The sequence below is a fragment of the Lontra canadensis genome, unplaced genomic scaffold (assembly GCF_010015895.1).
Source record: "Lontra canadensis isolate GAN:19392208 unplaced genomic scaffold, GSC_riverotter_1.0 scaffold13, whole genome shotgun sequence".
Classification (NCBI taxonomy): Eukaryota; Metazoa; Chordata; class Mammalia; order Carnivora; family Mustelidae; genus Lontra; species Lontra canadensis.
In genome coordinates, this window is record NW_022631007.1 from 3,694,437 (window position 1) to 3,716,366 (window position 21,930).

At 39.3% G+C, this 21,930-nt stretch overlaps 1 long non-coding RNA gene and 1 other non-coding gene across 2 annotated transcripts; both read left to right on the forward strand.

The window, feature by feature from the left end:
- Window positions 1-402: 402 nt before the first annotated feature.
- LOC116867686 lies at window positions 403-19,169 on the forward strand. Its single transcript, XR_004382646.1, has 3 exons — window positions 403-437; window positions 11,488-11,582; window positions 19,136-19,169. It is a non-coding gene; the product is annotated as an uncharacterized LOC116867686 (long non-coding RNA).
- LOC116867995 lies at window positions 7,418-7,520 on the forward strand. Its single transcript, XR_004382717.1, has one exon. It is a non-coding gene; the product is annotated as a U6 spliceosomal RNA (small nuclear RNA).
- Window positions 19,170-21,930: the final 2,761 nt, after the last annotated feature.

The window sequence follows — 21,930 nt, forward strand, 5'->3', positions numbered from 1 at the left end:
TTCCAATTTCCCCACACCCTCACTAACACTTGTTATTTTCTGGTATTTTTTTTCTTTCATCTTAATGGGTATAAAATGATATCTTATTGTTTTGATTTGCATTTCTCTGAATATTAGTGATGTTGAGCATCTTTTCAAATTCTAGTTGACCATTTTTATACTGTCATTTTTGGAGAAATGTCTGATCACGTCTCTCACCAATTTTTTAATTGGTTGATTCCTGTTGTTGAGTTGTGGGTGTTCTTTTTTTATTGTTTCTTTTTACAGATTTATTTACTTTTTTAAGTAGGCTCCATACCCAATGTGGAGCCCAACCTGGGGCTCAACGCACAACCCTGAGGTCAAGATTAAAATCAAGAGTTGGATGCTTAACTGACTGAGCCACCCAAGTGCCCCGGGGCATTCTTTATATACTTTGGATATAAATCACTTCTCAGGTAAATGATTTGAAGATATTTTCTACCATTTTATAGGTTGTCTTTTCATTCTATTGATGTGTCCTTTGATGCACATTCTCAGTTTGATATCGTCTCTGTCTATTTTGCTTTTGTTGTTTGTGCTTTTGGTGTGATATCCAAGAAATCCTTGTGACATCCAATGTCATGAAGATTTCTTCCTTTATTTTCTTCTAGGAGTTTTATAGTTTTAGGTCTTATGTTTAGGGATTTAATCCATTTTTATTTAATTGTTGTATAGGGTGCAAGATAAGGTCCAACTTTATTCTTTTGTATGGGCACATCCATTTTTCTAACACCATTTGTTGAAGAAACTGTCTTTTCCCCCTCGGTTGATCTTGTCGCCCTTGTCAAAGGTCATTTGGCTGTATCTCTGAGGATTCATGTCTGAGCTCTATGTTCTTTTTTTTTTTTTTAAGATTTAATTTACTTTATTAGAGAGAGAGAGAGCGTGAGCAGTGGGGAGGTGCAGAGGAAGAGGGAAAGGCAGACTCCCTGCTAAGCCCGATGTGGGGCTTGATCCCAGGAACCTGAGATCATGACCTGAGCTGAAGACAGACACTTAACCTTCTGAACCACCAACGTACCCCTCTGAGATCCATATTCTATTGCGTTTGTCTATTCATGTGTCTTAATGCCAGTACCGCTGCTTTGATTACTGTAGCTCTGTAATTTTTTAATTTTTTTATTTAAGTAAAATAAATAAACTCCAGCATGGAACCCAACACAGGGCTTGAACTCATGACCATGAGATCAAGAACTAATCTGAGATCAAGAGTTCCCCGTGCATGCCTATGATTTTATATATATATATATATATATATATATATATATAATTTTTTTTTTTTAATCAGAAATTGTGGGTCCTCCAGTTTTCTTCTTCTTTTTCAAAATTGTTTTCGCTATTCAGGATTCCTTAAGATTCCATCCATTAGGATGAATTTTCCTATGTCTTCAAAAAAATGCCACTGGGAATTTTGATAGAGATTGCCCAGACAGTCACTGTTCTTTAATAAATGCAGTGAAGAATCTCAAAAAAGTAATGAAAGCTACTAAGGCAGCAGACAGAAGCTTGATAGCTAGAAGCATGTATAATTTTCTCAACCTCTTTGTAAAATAAAACTATCACAGCAGAAAATTATGCCAGTAAATATATTTGTCTTAGTTTGTCTCTCTTTCCAATCTCTACAGATTAAATGGCCCTTAGGAGAAAGGGAAGAGAGAATCATTTGTTTCCTTTAAGCAGTAATCTTTTTTTCTTTCTTAAGATTTTATTTATTTTATTTGAGAGAGAGAGAGTGCGCACAAGTGAGCAGTGGTGGGGATTGGGCAGAAGAAGAGGAAGAAAGAAATCTCAAGCAGACTCTGTGCTGAGTAGAGCCTGACATGCAGGACTCGATCTCATGACCCTGAGATCACAACCTGAGCCGAAACCAAGAGTTGGGCACTTAACCAACTGTGCCACCTAGGCACCCCAAGAGCATAGTAATTTTAGTAATAACGATAATAATAGTGATCGCCACGGTATCATATAATTTGTTTAGCTTTTATGTTGTATAAAGCATTTATAGTCCATTATGTCATTTTATTTTAGTCCAAAGCAGCATGTCCCAAAGTTATGGTCCCTGGAATACTGGTTCTTAAAAAAAACATTTTATGATCAAGTAATTTGGGAAGCATTGCAAACTGCATTCTTTTGTAATCTGCACTTAGAGATTCACTGTTAAAATCTCTGAGAAGTCCTGCTGCAGATATATAAAGAAATCAGTTCAGTTTTGTATAAATCAGTGTTTACTAAACTGTTATGGCTACAGTTTTTTGTTGTTGTTGTTTTAGTAAAATTTGTTAATGTTCCATGAATCTAAGGTATGACTAAAGGCACTTAGAGCAGAGAATTTAAATGAACAGTGTTTATTTATTTTATTTATTTTTTTAAAAAGATTTTATTTATTTATTTGAGAGAGAGTGTGAGAGTGAGAGAGAGCACAAGCAGTGCGGAGGACAACAGGGAGAGGGAGAAGCAGGCTCCCCGCTGAGCAGGAAGCCCAACATGGGTTTCTATCCCAGGCCCTGGGATCATGACCTGGGCTGAAGGCAGATGTTTAACCAACTGAGCCACCCAGGTGCCCGTAGATGAACAGTTTTTAAATGCTGCATTGTAAATACTGAGTTTGTTCAGAGTGGTGCAGGAAATGAGATGCATAGGATACGGGGGCACATCAGTCAGCACAGGACGGATTTCTCCCTTCATGCCTGTAAGGAGCTAAACCTGGGGGTGACAGTCGGCATGCATGGAAACCTGGGCGTGTTTGTAATAAAGAAACTGGACCATTTCCTCCATATGCTCTGTGCATGAAACCGTGTACCATCCTATTTGCAGCAATGCCCTTGCTGAAAAAGAGAGAATGGATTCTGTAGTTATGTTGAGCCAGGCCAGACGAGATCTGTTAGATGGGATCTACTTAATTACCTCTTCACATGACAATGATTTGGAGTATTTCCTGTGCAGCAAAATAAGAGCAAAATAAATTACCTTTCATTCAGCATGATTAATCATATTGGTTGTTTATATATTTCTCTCCCTGGCCATGATATATTCTCCTTCTTAATTTCTTTTAAGGAATGGTTTCTTCTAAAACACTAAGAGTTCAGAAACCTTTAAATGATGTATTATTTATCTGTCTGGCCACACAGATTCCTTCAGAGTCATTACTGACTCATTTCTACCCAGTCATTAAATCCATCAATGGCACATTTGCTGACTTAATAATCAGCAGATTTAGTTTTCAGGAGACTCAGAAAGCAGTAGAGGGCAGATACATGAGATGGTATCACATCCACTGCTGGCACACAGGGGCGAGGTGGTCACTTCCAACCAAGGGAGCATCTGTGGACCTGCAGCTCAGACAGTTTTGGAGAGCCTTTTTATTATTTATTTATTTATTTATTTTACAATTTTTTTTTTAATTTATTTGACAGAGATTACAAGTAGGCAGAGAGGCAGGCAGAGAGAAAGAGAAGAGGAAGAAGGCTCCCCGCTGAGCAGAGAGTTGGATGCGGGACTCGATCCCAGGACCCTGAGATCATGACCCGAGCTGAAGGCAGAGGCTTTAACCCACTGAGCCACCGAGGCACCCAGGCACCCCTTGGAGACCCTTTTTTTTTTTAAAATATTTTATTGATTTATTTGAGAGAGAGAGAGAACACAAGAGGGGGGCAGGGTCAGAGGGAGAAGCAGACTCCCCACCAAGCAGGGAGCCTGATGTGGAACTCGATCCTGGGACTCCAGGATCATGACCTGAGCCGAAGGCAGTCACCCAACCAACTGAGCCACCCAGGCGCCCGTTGGAGACCCTTTTTAAATAATTCAAACTCTCAGACATGACATTGAATATTCTCTCAGAATCATCATGTAAATGACCACCCTAACAACAAAACACTTAGACCTGATAAACTCTGGGAAGATCTCCAAATTTAGGAAAAAACACATTTACTACTTAGCTATCTGATAGACGACTCAATAAAATCCTCGTCTGCATATGCTTGATGGCCCATTCTTGCAACGGTGATTTTGTCTAGCTTTCTACAGAGAGAATAGACAGAGAAATCAGAATTTCCTTGGATTGGATCAATCCAATAATGTATTGGTGGTGAATCATCATGGCAGATGCAATGATGTTTTTGTTTTGCTTTGTTGCCCTGAGTGAAATGACTTTTCTTTTCTTTTCTTTTCTTTTTTTTTTTTGTGACTGATAGTGGGGAAAGATTTCTTTTGGCTTCACCACTTACTCTTGATACATTTTTTAGGAATGTTATCAATTTTAAGAAACCTTCTCTCAAGTGTCTTTCACACACAAGCTGTAGGATTTCAAGGCATTTCAGAGGTTTGTTGTTGCAGAAGCTAATCTTACATACTTTCTGAATGGTTAACACTCATGGACCAGCTTGTCTTCAGGGGCCCCTCATGTTGGGGCATATTATGAGGGTCACATCAGACCCTCTACCTTCGTTTATCAAGGTGGGCTGTGTTGGGAGAGTGGGTGTTAGAACCATTACTAACAATTGTTCCTGTAGGGAGGCAGCTATAAATAACTAAAGTATACACAGAAGAGTCTGTGAAACACATAAATATCCCATTCAGCCAAAACTAGATGTAACCCCATCAGCTTCCTTAGTCATGATCCAAAAATGCCATGTCTCCTCCTGTAGAACCCAACACAAGGAGAACTATGACTAAGGAGAAGCTGTAGTGGGAAAGAAACTGGCCCCAGCCGTGTGTGGTTACACACATTAATTTTTTTAAAATCCTATAAATTTTACAAGAACATATGGCCGTTTACAAGAACATACAGGTGCTTCCCACGAGGAGCCATGAAACTGCAAGTTTATTAGCTGCATGGTAAATCCATTTCTTCATTTTCGTCTACTCCCAATTTTCTTCCACCGAGCTGCTGTTGTTTCCTTAGGAATGATGCATGTTTGCTTGTTGAACCTAAGGACCAGATCTGTAGAAAATACGACACAAACGTGTAGGAGACGTGTACATGGCTGTATTTTAGCTGGCCAGTTTATTACATTTAATAGAATAATTACTTGGCATTATGGGATCAAAAGCTCTTTTTTTTAAGTTTTTTTTTTAAGATTTTATTTATTTATTTGTCAGAGAGAGAGAAGTGAGAGTGAGCACAGGCAGACAGAGTGGCAGGCAGAGGCAGAGGGAGAAGCAGGCTCCCTGCTAAGCAAGGAGCCCGATGTGGGACTCGATCCCAGGATGCTGGGATCATGACCTGAGCTGAAGGCAGCTGCTTAACCGACTGAGCCACCCAGGCGTCCCAGTAGCTCTTTTTTTAAAAAAGATTTTATTTATTTATTTGACAGAGATCACAAGTAGGCAGAGAGGCAGAGAGAGAGGAAGGGAAGCAGGCACCCTGCCAAGCAGAGTCCAGTGCGGGACTTGATCCCAGGACCCCAGGATCATGGCCTGAGCCGAAGGCAGAGGCTTTAACCCACTGAGCCACCCAGGCACCCCAGGGGATCAGTAGCTCTTAAATTTGGGGTTAAAATCATCTCCGTAGCTTTTTAAAAATACACATACACAATATACCCAGAAATTCTGATTCTGTAAAATCAGAATTCTACAGAATTCTACCCAGGGTGAGGCCCGGGAATCTCCAGTTTTCAAGTTTCCCAGCTGATTCTGATGAGCTGTTGAGTTTGAGAACCACCGATGTAGACACAATATTTGGGTGAATGCCTCTGCCTGCCACAGCTCCGTGGGAATAAAGGATGAACTTACAAAGAGGCTTTTGATCTGGTGCCAGCAAGAGTGGTGAGTTCGCCGACAAATCGGCTGCACCAGCACTCAGTGAGGAGATTGTCATAGGTTTCCTATTAGTTCAGACTCTTTTGAATGCAAATAGAAAATCCCATTTCAAACTAGTTTAGGCATAGTTAGGAACTTATCGGCTCCTGTGGCTGAAATGTCCATTTCAAGTGTGGTTGAAATGAAATTTCACATAGTCTTCCACGGAGCATTGTCCATGGAGAGAAAGCACCCCTTACAATAATGAGTCTTGCAAGAGAGTTCTATTGCCCTGGCTGGATCAAGTGTCCATTTCTGACCCAATGGCTGCATCCAGAACATCTGACTGGCTAGACCTGAGACAGAGGACCACCTCGGGCCATCTGGTTTGGTCAGCTTCACTGACCCATGGGCCTATGAAAGGGGGTGGTTGTTCCCCTAAGGAAAAGCAGGATTGCAGGCAGAAACAACTGATGGATGGGTGGTTGGCTCAGTGAACTCTAGAGCCACTTCTCACTGAGGGCAGACTTGCTTTGTCTTTGTTCAGGTCTCAGACTTGCCCAGCCCCAGTGCCATGCATGTCTGAGGCCTTGCTCCTGACAGCTAGGGCCGTGGGGCCATGGGGAGGGGTGCTCCAGAACCCATCTGGCGATCTGCGGTTTTCTGCCTCCTGTTCAGGTGAGGTGGCTGCAAGCAGTTTTGCAACAGTCCAAGGTTAGGTGGTGGATCCGAGGAGACTAAGCCTAGATGTGGAGTCAAGATCCAAAGCCCAAGGAGGCAAAGTCAACAGAGGCTGACAAGAGGATGTTTCCGAAGTACATGGAGGTGTACATGCGAAAGTAATTTTTGAGCAGAAGCAAGGATGGCTAGAACAACTGGCAAGGCCATCTCCTGCAGCTGTTGGGGGGCCTGGGACAGCTAACCCCAAGATCTGCTTACCGAATGTGTTTCTCCATAACAAGATGGGTGCTTTTTTGCATTTGGCTACACATTATCACCAGTTAGTGGGAAGGCAGACCCGGAGATGGGCCACCTATATCCCGCTCAAGGAAGGTTCCCCATTGAGCTATGGAGAGGTCCATCACCACACAGCTCCCAGGTGATGTCTCCTTCAGGGCCTCCCTGGGCCGCAAACAGCAGCTGGGCCTAAGACCATGCCGCCCTAGACAGCCTGTGTCTAGAGGTGGAATATGGAGACCCAGCTAGCTCAGCCCACTGAGGGACAACTTTCCTAGGCATTGCGTGCTCTGTAGCTCCCCACCAGTCCAGGATCTTTATGAGGCCTGCAGCTCCTTTTCCCCTCGGCCCAGTTCTTCCCACAAGCTTTCACCACTATTGATCCCCAGTAAACATCTTGAACCCCAACCTTCATTTCAGTATCTGCTTCTGGAAAACCCACCCTGTGATAAGTATCATGAGGTTACATTCTGATCGGCCTATTTGAAGTACGAAGAAACCTTCAACTTGCAAACTACTTTTTAATCCATTACAAAACAAAAACAAAAACAGACGTAGGACTCCTCTTCCTTTGAAAAACTAAGATATTGCGACACCTGAAACTAATATAACTCTGTATATTAATTATACAGGGATTTTTTTCTTAATTTAAAAATAAGGATATCACATTGAAAAATTCTAAACTGTGTATTTGCACAATAATTTAAAAAATTTTTTAAAGTGCAGATTTCTGGAATGATACAGAGAAGATTAGCATGGCCCTTGTGGCAGCTGACACGCAAATTCATGAAGTCTTCCCTATTTAATAAATAAATAAACAAAGTGCAGTTTCCCCCACCTCCATTCTCTTTATTGCCTCTCTTAGGAATCAGAGTGAAATATTTTCTTTGATTTTGACAAACTTTGAGGACCATGTAAATTCACAAGAAGTTGTGGGGGAGGAGTGCCTGGGTGGCTCAGTGGGTTAAAGCCTCTGCTCGGGTCATGATCTCAGGGTCCTGGGATCGAGCCCCACATCGGGCTCTCTGCTCAACGGGGATCCTGCTTCCTCCTCTCTCTCTGCCTGCCTCTCTGCCTACTTGTGATCTCTGTCTGTCCAATAAATAAATAAAATCTTAAAAAAAAAAGTTGGGGAAAAAAGATCTAGTTTAATTAAATATTTGGATAGGGAGGGGCCATTGTCTTCATCATATGTTTTCAATCAAAAATTTTAAAAATTAAAATCAGGGGGCACCTGGGTGGCTCAGTCAATTAATCGTCTGCTTTTGGCTCATGTCATATAGGATTGAGCCCCACGTGGGGCTCCCTGCTCAGTGGAGAGTCTGCTTCTCCTTCTGCCATTTCCCCGGCTTGGGCTCTCTTGCTCTATCTCTCTGTCAAGTAAATAAATAATTTTTTTTTAAATAAAAAGATGAAACTCAACATTGAAACTGTCTGGAAAATGGTATTATTTTTCATTCACAAAGGCATATCTGTATCTCAAAACATATCTACAGGGGTGCCTGGATGGCTTAATGGGTTAAAGCCTCTGCCTTCAGCTCAGGTCATGGTCCCGGAGGCCTGGAATCGAGCCCCACATTGGGCTCTCTGCTCACCAGGGAGCCTGCTTCCCAACCCTCCCCCTGCCTCTCTGCCTACTTGTGATCTCTGTCAAGTAAATAAATAAAATCTTTTAAAAAAAGCATATCTACATGATTTTGAACCTCAGTTTTATTTCATTACAGCTGTGGAGAGTAGGTACTTAGTAGAGGCCTAGAGTTTTTAAGAGTCCCTGTTAAATTATTTTCTGTAAATGGAGTAAAATACCATAATTTAGACTTTTAAAATGTATTTTTTTAATCCAAGCCGTAGAGCACGTAGCTAAAAAATTCAAGCAGCTCAGAACAACTTATAATGAAAAAAGACCCTACATCGGTGCTCCTCACTCCCAGCCTATCTCTCCCGAAGCAGCCACCATTAATCATTTACACTGTAAGTTCTGTTAGCGGTTACCTAATGCATCTCTAAATTACATTCTTATATCGCCATTTCTTGATCTGTCAACTTTGGATATTAAATATTGATTTTCTGCTATTGTGGGTGAGGATTTAAGTTCCTGCATTGTTGCAATTTGTATATTTGTAATTCTGTTTTTAACTTCTTTGTAACGGTAAATAATATGCTAAAAACTATGTCTTATTCCACTGGTTTTCAAAGGCTCTCATGATTGCTCCTTTTATGATGAGAATATTAACACCCTTGCCCTTTCTTCCACATTTCTTCCCTCCCTGACCTCTGTTCACTGTTTTTTAACCTTTATGATATCAGTGTTGATAAATTTATATTCTGTTGTAATCATAATTAACTTTGTCTATAGGTTGCTTCTATGTGTTGAAATAGAAAAAAAATACTGTTTACTCTTAGGAGTCATGAGTGGTTTATCACAGAGCCCTGTCATGTGCTTCAAACATACCTCTTTGTGGTTTCCTTGTCATGAAACTTGAACCTCCCCAAAGGAAAATGTTCTAGGCATCAAGGTCGAATGTCTTCTTTCTTATATCCTGTTCAGAACCACACTCCAGTTTGGTAGCTGTATATTTGAATTGTGATTTTTTTTTTTTTAAGAATTTATTTGAGAGAGAGCACAAGCAGTGGGAGCAGTAGGTAGAGAGAGAGGGAGAGGCAGACGCCCCACTGAGCAGGGGGCCGGACACACCTTGATCCCAGGACCCTAAGATCATGACCTGAGCAGAAAACAGACATTTAACCAACTGAGCCATGCAGGCGCCCCTGAACTGTGAATTTTAATTGACTTCTTTCCCTACTTCCTGATTGCTTTCTCTCTTATTCTTGTTGGTGAATGGAAAATAATGGGCCTTATTCGCTGTTATTTGTGTATCTTATTGATTCTGTTGATTGAATTTTTTCTCCTCCTTCTCCCCTCTCTTGGAGAGTGTCTCCTTGGAGTGGTCTGGTTTCACATTCTAACATGGACTGATTTTTTTTTTTTTTTTCAGAATAGCTGCTCAAGGGTCACCTTGAAGTATGCTTTCATTAGATGCCTGGTTAGTGACATGGTTTCTTAGATCTTCATCATCCTCTGTCTTGGTGTTCACCTTCAGGTAAATTCTTCAGAAATAGTGCGATCTAAACTCTGTGAGTTCTTGCATCTCATAAAAGGAAAATGACCATTTCCCGTTCTCACTTGATAGAGTTTGTATGGCACCCTTGATTCAAAACTATTTTTCCTCAGAAATTAGCTGCTGAGAAGGCAGCTATTTTTCCCTGTGGGTGACCTGTTGTTGCTCTCTGAAAAATTTAGAATATTCTTTTATTCTTGGTGTCCCCAGATTTCACAGTGATATATCAGAGTCTGGGTCTTTAAAAATTAGGACATATTTAAGACATGAAGGGACATAAAGAATAATATAATGGAAATAAAACTTCAGATATTCCCTTTTTCATTTAGTCTCCTTGGCTCGCGAAGTTCCCCCTTATTAGATTTTTTTATTAGTGGAATGGATTGATCCTCTGTGTCTTTTTTCCTCCTATTTTCTGTTTCTTTGAGGTTTTGTTTTTATTGTTATTTCCTTGGGAGGGGAATCCTTTGACTCTATCTTCCAATTATTCCTTTGATTTTCAATTGTTTTTAAAATTATTATTTTTTAATTATTTAAATTATTTAAATCATTACCAGATTTTCTTGTTTCAAAGAGCTGGTTCTTGTTTCCTTTTTTAGGCTGAGATATAATTGATATATAATGCTATACTAGTTTACCGTGTACAACAGAATGATTTGACATATGTATGCCTTCTGGAATGAGCACCATGATAAGTTCAGTTAACATCTATCACTGCATACTTATAATTTTTTTTCTTGTGATGATCTCTTTAAAGATTGACTCTCTTAGCAACTTGCAAATTACACAATACGATGTTGTAAACTATAGTCACCGTGCTATATATTACATACCCCAGGCCTTAGCCTATGACCTGAAGTTTCGTTCTTGCTTTCTGAGGGTCCCCTTATGTAAGTACTTCCTATGAGTACTATGTCTTTTGTTGTTTTAATATTTTATTTATTTAAAGGAGGGAGAGAGAGAATGTGCTGGGGGAGGGGGAGAAGGAGAGAGAGAAGCAGACTCCCCATTGAGCAGGGAGCCCCATGTAGGAATTGATCCCAGGACCCCAAGATCAGGACCTGCGCTGAAGTCAGACACTTAACTGACTGTGCCACCCAGACACCCCAATCCCTATATTTTTAGCTCCTCTCTCATACATGTCTGGTCATACCTGAACCCAAAACCACCCTGAAGCTGTGTTGAGAATGGTTCCCTTCTCCACCGCAGCTACCTCCCAGAATATTCTAAACTGCCACCTCCTCAGCTATTAAACTTCTATCTGTTGCTGTCTTTCTTCCAGAAATTTGCCTAACTCTCTCATCTGCAAGGTCACCCTCTGAATAGCTCGCTTTTATTCCTGTTTTTATTCCTGTACTATTATTTTAATGGGATTTCCACAGAGAAGAGAATAAAAAATTCATGCTCTGCATGTAGCTGCCATGGTGAATCAAAAAAAAAAAAAAAAAAGTAAGGATTTTCCATTCTGTCCTCATTTAAAAATTTATAGATGTGTAGAAAAGCTAGGAAGTTTATGACACGTTTCACCTGAAGGATTGTATAAAGATAAACTTCCACAGTGTTTGAATATAAAACAATTAAGTTCTCATTAGGAAAGAGAACTCCTTGTGTTAGAACCTGACAGAAAATGTCTCCTTGAATGCTCATTTTGCAGATGGAGAAATTGAGGCTCAGTCCAGAAACTCTTCTCTCTACCTAAGACTGAATGTTCCAAGGGAGCAGGTTTAACGAACCCACAAGTCTTTTGCGGTAAACGGGCTGTTGTCTTTTTAGTTCTCTTCTTGAGAGGCTCTGATGAACTCTGTTCTCAGCAAATGCACTACAATCATATTGGCATTTCGGTTTCAGAGAAAAAAATCATTAATTACAATGTACATTATTGAACACCCATTGTAATAGGATCCCACTCTGGGAAGGGCAGTATATGCAGACTGTATTAATCAATTATTGCTACAAATCCAAACCATACTGACAGTATTAGACATGTGATTTTTTTTTTTTTAAGGATGGAACGGCTTTACTTATACTAATCTCACATTTCCTTTCCTCAGTTTGAAGTTTTAAAAGACTGACATTTTCTGCGGATTAATTAAGTCAAATATTTATTACTATTTTTAAAACCCATTTCATGACAATGAATTGTATATACGCAGATGGAAAGAAACGAGAACTGTAGCTCTCCAGATGGAAACTCTTCAGAACAGATGCCATCATCTTGACATGTGCTCTGGAGGAAGAGAATTAATCAAAATAAGGAATAACAATGTAGTGCTTAATGCTTATGGCTGGTTCCTAATTTATAGGATAACTGACGTATGTGGGGGAGTCATAGCGCTTTGAGGCAGATGCAGAGAACCACTGCCTCATGTAGTGCAATTTGCAAGGGAGCCAGGAACAAGAGATATAGCTTGTCTTGTTATTTCAATTATTGTTTTAATTAATTGCTCTAAGTGAAATTTCCATCTCTAGAAAGCTTGTGATAGGCACAGCAGCAAGGAGCCACAGAGCCTTCTGTATACCAGCTCTGTATACTGGTCCTCCAGCTCTGATTTTCTCTCCTTAGCAGGTTGCTAGAAACACCTAACCTAGGGGAAATGTTATCAGCTAATATTATTTTCCTCCCTATATCTTTTTCTACTGAGCCAATTAATCTTTAAGAAGATTTCTCTTTTTGTGCTTTGTGGGTTGAATATTGGTATTTTTGCCTGCGCTATTCAGAGAAAGAAAGGGAAGTTGTTGGCAAAATAGATTTGTGTTGCAGTTGATTAGAATGGAAAGATTTGAATGATGAATTCAGATAGATTCTGCCTGTGTTCTGCCAAATATTTTTTTAATAGGAGAAGGGGATCAAAAGGTTAAAAGGGAGGAAGGCAGGAAGGAAGAAAGGAAAGAAGGAAGGGAGGGAGAAACGCCAGGGACAATTTTGCAAAAATTTTTGCCCTGTATTCAGATCTCAAAGCCGCATTTGCCTTTGATTTCTCTTTGAAAGAGCTCTACAAAACTCAAGGTATATTTGAAATTTAAACAAGGTTAATAAAAACCCTGTAAGCCTAGGGAAGTTATTAGGGCCAGGTTCATGCCCAGGTAATATTGGCCAATGAAACTGTCTTTATGAGAGAGAAGAAAACTTTAGTGGAGTAAGATGCCATGATGATATGAGAGGGTGGACCTGAATATGACCCTAGAGTCAAGATCCGAGCAGGGCAAAAAAAAAACAGAATGAAAGGAGAACTGAAATACGGCTTCCTAGAACCTTCCACCCACCCCTGTGCTGCATCTAGAGCTCAACTCACTGAAGAAATGCAAGGTGGAATTCCAAATGAGGCAAAGCTGTATCAGGCAGCATTCGTACCCAGAGGACAAGGGAGAATTGAGGCCATTGTGTAGATAACAAAGACACATCTTTCTTTGTTGGAGATTTAGATGACTGGAAAGACAGTCTTCCAGCTATGATGGGTAGAAATGCTATATGGAGACAAGCAGATGCACTGAAGGACAGCTGCTGTGATCTCATGTAATACGGCCAGAGGCGTCCTAGTTTGCAGTAACATAGAACTGGATATGCAGTGACATGGCAGTTTATTGGCAACAACAGCAGAGTAGTATATACGTGAGAGCACCAAAATATATAATAATCACCGTCCAAAGGAAAGTACCCATTAAACATTACATATTGGATTTGGCTTTTTAAATTATGTGAATTTATGTCCATTTTAAAGTAGTGGCTAATGATTTTTAAATGATAGGGCAATTAGAGTTGGAATCTGGAAATGCTATTTTAAACTTTGCAAGTCAGGAACAATTCCACAAGATACCTTCACTGTGAATAAGGAATAACTTCAGCTCTGTCCCACTAACGCTGACCAATAACAGTGTGGGGCTGACATGCACATCCTCCAAAATGCAGAGTTCCGAATCAATTGCCAGTGTTTAAAACATCTCAAGCGCTGAAAAGAAACTTTAAAGATGACAAATGTCAGCTTTTCATTTTGCCAGCTCTACTATATTTTCAAGGTAACTGCTGACTCTTCACAATGCTTAACTGCTAAAAGTTTAGCAAAATGTCTGTATTAAGTAGATTTATATAACACAGGGCTTAAAAGTCTTTTTTCACCTAATAGTACAAAGTAGGCTTTGAATATTGGTATTTTTGCCTGCGCTATTCAGAGAAAGAAAGGGAAGTTGTTGGCAAAATAGATTTGTGTTGCAGTTGATTAGAATGGAAAGATTTGAATGATGAATTCAGATAGATTCTGCCTGTGTTCTGCCAAATATTTTTTTTAATAGGAGAAGGGGGAGTCATAGCGCTTTGGTGAGAGACCCTATGGGGATCCTTCCTCTGCTGGGCAGTGTAAAGATGATTTCTAAACCCTCTGAGCCCAAATTTTTTTCATTCAGGGGCCCAATAATTATACCTGTTCTTTAGGTATTGTAAAGATTAAATGAAATCATTAATAAAGTACTTGACAAGTGCCTAACTTATAAGATACAAGATTTTGGGGATGCCTCGGTGGTTGAGTGTCTGCCTTTGGCTCAGGTCATGATCCCAAGGTCCTGGGATCAAGTCCCACGTTGGGCTCCTTGCTCAGCGAGGGGCCTGCTTCTCCCTCTGCCTGCTCTGCCTTCTGCTCCCCCAGCTGTGTGTTTTCTCTGACAAATAAATAAAATATTTTTAAAAAGATACAAGTTTTGTTACATTTTAATGGAAATTACTCAACATGATGCTATTTGGTAGGTATGGTTTGGGAGGGTAAACACAACAAAAACATCAAAATATTACATACAGAATTTCCTTCCTGATGAAACGCATGGCTTAACATGCTTACCTAGAGTCCTCTTTGCAAATTTCTACCTGTGGATGTTTTGGGCAAATATGTGAGTTCAGCAGATTGTTTATAAAGGTTCTAACTCAAAGGAGAGGAATGCTGAATTTATTGATCGACTCATTCATGCCTGTATTTAGCCATGGATTCAAGGATCACATTCCCTCTGTCTAGAATCTGAATTAAGGGACCCAGGGGAAATTTTAATCCATGGAAGGCTGAAAGGTCATTTCGAGCAAGGCTGAGACAGCTAAATTGGCCAAGCAGGAGATAAGGATGCAGAAGGAGGGAGGCGAGGGAGAGCGTGAGACCTGGAGACAACGTGAGTGAGAAACGGGTGAGGCTCAGGCAGAGTCAGTGAACAGGCTCCCCCGACGACGGGTTTAAGGCTTTGTTAGAACTGATTCTGTTTCCAGACTCGTGCACACCGATGGCCCTTCCATTCTGGGAGATTTCCCTGATGCCCTGAATTATCGCCACCTCCCTCCCCATCGTACCTACCCTCGTGTGAATGGGTTTCTATGCCTTAAAACCCCGAGAGCCTGGTGCATAGTGGATGCTGAAAAAATGGTTTCCTTTGGACTCGATAACTTTCCTGGGTTTCCTGTTGACTCAGGGTGGAAACTCTTTCTTGGAAGCTAATGACAGTCAAAACATCATATAAATATCAGTGTCTCTTATTCTGGTGAGTAGAGGATCCTCACCAAAAAAAGGGACATTTAGGGCGAGTTATTGGTATGGGACTGGGATCCTTGGCGTCATTAGCTCGCCCATTTCTTTAACGCTACCAAGTTTGCTGGTTGGCAAATGGACATGAGGAGGGCAGCACCAACATTCAACTAGGTGCAGAAGGGAGGAGTCAGAAATAGGAATATTCTTTTTTTTTTTTAAGTTTTATTTATTTAAGTAATCTCTACACCCAACATGGGGCTTGAACTCATGACCCCGAGATCAAGAGTCACATGCTCCTCTGACTGAGCCAGCCAGGTGCCCAGAAATAGGAATATTCTTTACTGATGTATCATTATTCCTCTAACCAGCATGATCACTTAGAGACATGATATCTGTTGACTGTTTGGAGGACAAAGGCTCTGGGATGCTAAGTGAGGGTCTAGTAAAATTGCATGAGACAAACGTCTGTTTCCCCCAACAGTTTCCTGTATCGTGGCCGTTATTAAGTGCCATATAGCTTCTCTGTGATGACCTGTGGTGGTGGGGTGTGTCACGCTGGATTGACATAATAGCCCTTCTTTATTGACTATTAATATGACTTTTTCAAAAGTCTTGAACACTATTGACAGAAACTGCTTTAAGCTAAGGCACAGGAATGTCATACAGAGGACCTGCAGGCATAGTGAATGGGGGCTGAAATTCCACACTGCTAATGAAGCATGATATTTTAGAGTTGAAGCAAATTATGTCTGAGGTTTCAGCCTTGAGCTCTAGGAAGTAAATCTCTTATACAATTACAGGTTTAAATCAACTGTCTAAATATTAGCTATTGCCTTATAATATTTAGCTCTTTATTTATCCCTCAATAATTATTATTTACAAAATAACTATTACCAGTAATAAGGAGTAGAGTACTATATGTAATAATTATTATTATAAATAAAGTCATTATACATATCATATGGAGATTTTTTTTTTTTAAGATTTTATTTATTTATTTGACAGACAGAGACACAGGAAGAGAGGGAACACAGCGGGGGAGTGGGAGAGGGAGAAACAGGCTTCTGGCCAAGCAGGGAGCCCTATATAGGGCTCGATCCCAGGACCCTAGGATCATGACCTGAGCTAAAGGGAGACGCTTAACAACTGAGTCACCCAGGCGCCCCATCATATAGAACTTGTTATGATAAATCAAACATCTACTATCTGAATTTCATACTCTGTTCATAGTGTTATATAACACTTTATCCCTATATAATTACTAGTACATAGTTGTATTAGTATTTTATTCTTGTAGTACTAGCAACTAGTAATCATTTACTACTAATAGTATTATTTAAGTATAAAATAAGCTAGATGTAATAGTACATAAAGACACATACATGAATACTTAAAAATAAAGCTTTCATACATTTATAAAAATAAAATGGTGTATAATAACAATTATTTCTGAATATTTGGAAAATATAGAAAATAGAAGAAGAGACAGAAAATCCCATATTACACGACTTCCAAAGACTATCACTTATTGACATGTTAGTCTATTTCCTTTTGGTCTTTTTTCTAAACAAAAGTTGTATTATTGTTGCTGTCATTTTCCTTGGTTGTGATCATAAGCATACAGAATTTTGTATTGTGCTTTTAATTTTTATTTTAATTTTTATTTTATTTTATTTATTTGACACAGAGAGAGAGATCACAAGTAGGCAGAGAGAGAGGGGGAAGCAGGCTCCCCACTGAGCAGAGAGCCCAACTCAGGGCTCAATCCCATGACCCAAGACCATGACCTCAGCTGACAGCAGAGACTTAACCCAATGAGCCACTCAGGCGTCCCTGTATTGTACTTTTTATTTATTTTTATTTATTTTTTATTTTTTATTTTTTTAAAGATTTTATTTATTTGACAGACACAGATCACAAGTAGACAGAAAGGCAGGCAGAGAGAGAGGGAGAAGCAGGCTCCTCACTGAGCAGAGAGCCCCTTGTGGGGCTCGATCCCAGGACCCTGGGATCATGACCTGAGCCGAAGCAGAGGCTTTAACCCACTGAGCCACCCAGGCGCCCCTGTATTGTACCTTTTAAAGATTATATACTATCTCTCCCTAGTGTTTTCTAAATTTTCATGAGGTCTTCCTAAATGTAATTTTTCATCATAACACAATTTTTCATTGTACATTAACTTGTCATTTGTAAGTAGAAATTTAAGTTCTTTCCAAATAATTTTAATGCTTAGTCTTTGAATATTTTAGAGTAAGTTTTTGTTAGAATGTGGGAGCATCCTTCTATTATCTATATTTTACTTGTTCAAATCTGCTTAGTTGTTTCAAAAGAGTCACTCACCACTAATTTTAATTCATAGGAAATTTAGATATTTATACTTAAGATGCAATGGAATTTACTAAAAAACAAATGCTAAAGAGTCACTTCTCTGAGTCTTTCCGTTTGTTTGAAGATAGCTGGGGAATTCTAGAGTCTCTGTCATCATATTCCCAGGGACTCAGTGACTAATGCTAATAGTATTTTGGTTTTGGGAAGCAGTTTTTGGGAAGCAGTCCTAGAACTGTCCAGGTAAAGTGATTCAGTGCTAATATTTGGAACACTTTCCCTATTGGTGTTTTGTTTAAACTGTTTTAGATTATTTTAGAGGGGGATGGGCAGAGGGAGAAAGAAAAAGAGACTCTTAAGCAGACTCCGCGCCCAGCACAGAACTGGTCACGGGGCTCGATCTCACAACCTTGAGATCATGACCTGAGCTGAAATCAAGTCAGATAGTTAACCAACACAGTCACCTAGATGCCCCCCATTAGATTTTTTTAAATAACAAAAGTGACATGATATAACAAGTCAAATAATACAGAAACATTTAAGAAATGTAACAATCTGCCCTCTACTCCTGCCCCCCAAGATAAATGTAACCTTTTGCTGTGCAACCTTCTGTGTCTCTATGCTCATGTTTATATATATATAAACATGATTACTTAGTGATCATGGGTTATACATATACACACACATACACGCAAGGAGAGTTTGGGATTTTTTGTTATTTACAAATAGCTTTACATCACACACATTATTGTACAATGTGTTTTTTCACTTAGTAATGTATCGTGGATATCTCCAAAGCAATAATGTACACCTAACACCCTTTCTACTAATTGCATAATAATACATGCTATAGGTATAGCAATTTACTCAACTGTTCCTTACAATGTACATTCAGGGCATTTAGAGGTGGATTTTTTTACACTACAAATAATGCCATAATTAAGATTCTTACAATATATTCTTATATATTGCTTTTTATTTCTATGGGCTACATTCTTCTAAGTGAAACCCTTTAGATATATGGATATTTCAATTTTCAGTAGCTATTTTCAGATTAATTTCACAAAAGATTGTAGCAATGAACATTCTCATCAGTGATGTATGCCAGTTTCAACTCCACCCTAAATAACATCAGATTCTGTTGATCTTAATAATTGATAATCTGAACTTGAAACACCATCTTGCTTAACTTACATTTCTGTACTACTAATAGGGTTATGTATATTTTCAAGTGTTTGTTGATGATTGCATTTTGTCTGCAATTACCCTGTTCATATCTTTGCCCATTCTTTTTTCTGGGTTATTTGTCTTTCTTACGAATTAATAGGAAGAATTTGAATATTAGGGGAAATGACACCTGCCCTGTCACATACAATGCCAATTATTTTGCTCCAGTCTACAAGTTGCTTTTCAACTTTCAGTATTTTCTCACATAATTAAAAAAATAAGTATGGAACTTTATTGTTTTCAACTTTATTTCAGGTGGAAAGTAAATTGTGCCAAAGGTATTTATTCACATAGTCATACATTACTTTGAGTTGAAATGCCAACTTGGTTATGTATCAAGCTACTACCTATCTTTGGATTTGTTCCTGTTGTCTCTATTTTATTTCATTGATCTAGTAATATATGCTGTGATGTATCTTGGTAGTATTCTCTACTGGAATAAGTAAATGAAAATAATTATGTTGTCTTGTTTACTAGGAACCAAGTGTTCTTCAATTCTTTCAGTATTGCCCCATAGACATTAAAATATAAAATGTTTTAGGCTAATGGACAGGATGTCATTTTATCAGAGTAGCTTTGTAATAAATTTTGATGTTTAGCAAGGCAAGATGATACCCATGCTCTGCATGTCCGCCTGTGCACTTGCCCATACATGCGTACACACGTCTTCCTTTAACACCATTGGCTATTCTCAGATACTTAGCCTTCCATATACATGTTATGTTCATTTTGCCTGGTTTCAAAACATTGGTATTACGATTGCACTTGCATTAAAGTATTGTAACCATTGGGAAATGACTGGCCTTCTTAATATTAAGACTGCCCACACAGAATGAGGAAATATTTCCCTATTAGTTCATGTTTTGATAGTTTTCTGAATACAGGTCCCATGCCCCTCTTGTGTGTGGGCTTTTGTTTATTTGGTTTGATTTGGCTAATACCAATGGAATATTTTTTTTTCCATTTCTACTCCTAACTGGTCATTGCTATTACAGATAAAATTATTCTAGGTTTTTCATATATTTATCTTGTACTTAATCACATTACCAATTTCTCTTATTACTTCCAAAAGAACATTATCAGCCTCTTGGCTTTTTTTTTTCTTCATCTTTTTTTTAAAGATTTTATTTATTTGAGATAGAGAGATAATGAGAGAGGGAGAGCACGAGGAGTGGGGAGAGGGAGAAGCAGGCTGTTTGCTGAGCAGGGAGCCTGACATGGGGCTCGATCCCACAACCTTGGAATCATAACCTGAGCTGAAGACAGATGCCCAACTGACTGAGCCACCCAGACATCCCTAAATCTTTTTTTTTTTTAAAGATTTGATTTATTTATTTGAGAGAGCACACAAGCGGGAGGAGGGGCAGAGGGAAAGGGAAAAGCAGACTCCCCACTGAGCAGGGAGCCCGATGTGGGGCTCAATCCCAGGACCCCAGGATCTGACCTGAGCCAAAGGCAGACGCTTAACTGACTGAGCCACCCAGGTGCCCCAAACATAATATTTCTAAGTCACTTTTGCAAGGGGTTACATTTGGATTTTTTTTAATGATCAGCTTTTGGCTTTCCATATTATTTCTTTGTTAATTTCTTGAAGTACACTGTGCAAGAGATGATGGAGGAGACCCCCTTAATGGTAAGGTTTTAGGCCACTGGAAAGAGCTGGGTACTTGATGTATCCTGTTCCGGCTACTGACCAATGCCTGGAAATCTAGTTGGAGCTGCATCCTTTAGCAGAGTTCCTTGCCATCTCAGGTTTTAGTGTCACGTTGAGAAACCAAGATAAGTAGTGGAATGCATCACAGGAAAAATCATGTTTCACACCATTTGCAACAAAGGAAATTTATTTTTTACTCTCGTGCAGAATATAAAAACACTCTTTATGCTTGTACTTCACTGCCATTTTTCTGGCAATTAATGGCCGTTTTTCAAAAAAGGGGCAAAACTATTACAAAGATTTGCAAATGTGAAGTTTTCCATACAGACAAATAAAAGATCTGCTTTCATCTACTCAAAGTGAATTTAATGGCAAAGCTGTTGCTATTGAGCTTGAATGAAAGGATGAAACTGTGGAGCGCTATGTGATAAAACACAAATGCCATCTTTGACATTCAGTGGTTTCTGTCTTTTGATTTGGTTGGCAAGTGATGAAAAATTCTTATTCACAAACATAGCTTACTAACGCAGTAATAGAATCAGAGCTCCCATCGCACGCTTTTTGAGACAAGGGCAGGCTTGAGTCAGATCTTTCCAGGACTCTTTTGGGTTAATCCATGTAGCATCCATTCCTTTGTGAGGTCATTTTTGGCATTGCCTGCATGCTTGATGTCAGCAAGTTAAGGGTCAGGAACACACATTTAATTTCAAGATCACTGGAGCAGAAATAACCATCAAAAGGATTCTATAGGGTTCCAGGTGCCTAGAGATTTTTGCCTGCAGAAAAATTGAAAAAGAAAAATCACTCTCTATTTCAACCTAAAGAAGTATTTTTTCTAGCATTGAAAAGTTAATGTGATTGCCTCTTCCTGTCTTCTTTTCCAGAAGAGCAGTTGTGGGAAGAGAGGCTTAGCAGCTTTCCTAATAGAATGTAAGACTTTGAGTGGAAAGAATGACTTCATTGATTTGATCAAAAGTATCCACCAATAAGCCATGAGTAAAGTCATCCATGTCCACTTGTCTTAAGTAAATATTCCTTTACTTGCAACATATTTGTTTTCCTGAAGGTCATTCAGGGGCTGAAGACCCATCTTCTAGAAATCCAGCACATTTCTGTATATAAGAAAATTGCATTATTTTCTGATGCCCTTCTTGTTTCAAACTAACTCCTCAAAAAGTGGTGACTTGAGGTCCTGAAGTGGAAGTCTTCCATGAAAATGGGCCACCAGTCTTAATGCAGGAAAATTGGCAGTTTCCGCCAATGTTTGCCTAGGTAGAAAGCCATGAAGCATATACATTTCTTTTTCTTTTTTTTTTTCAAGATTTTATTTATTTATTTGACAGAGAGAGAGAGATCACAAGTAGGCAGAGAGGCAGGCAGAGAGAGAGGGGGAAGC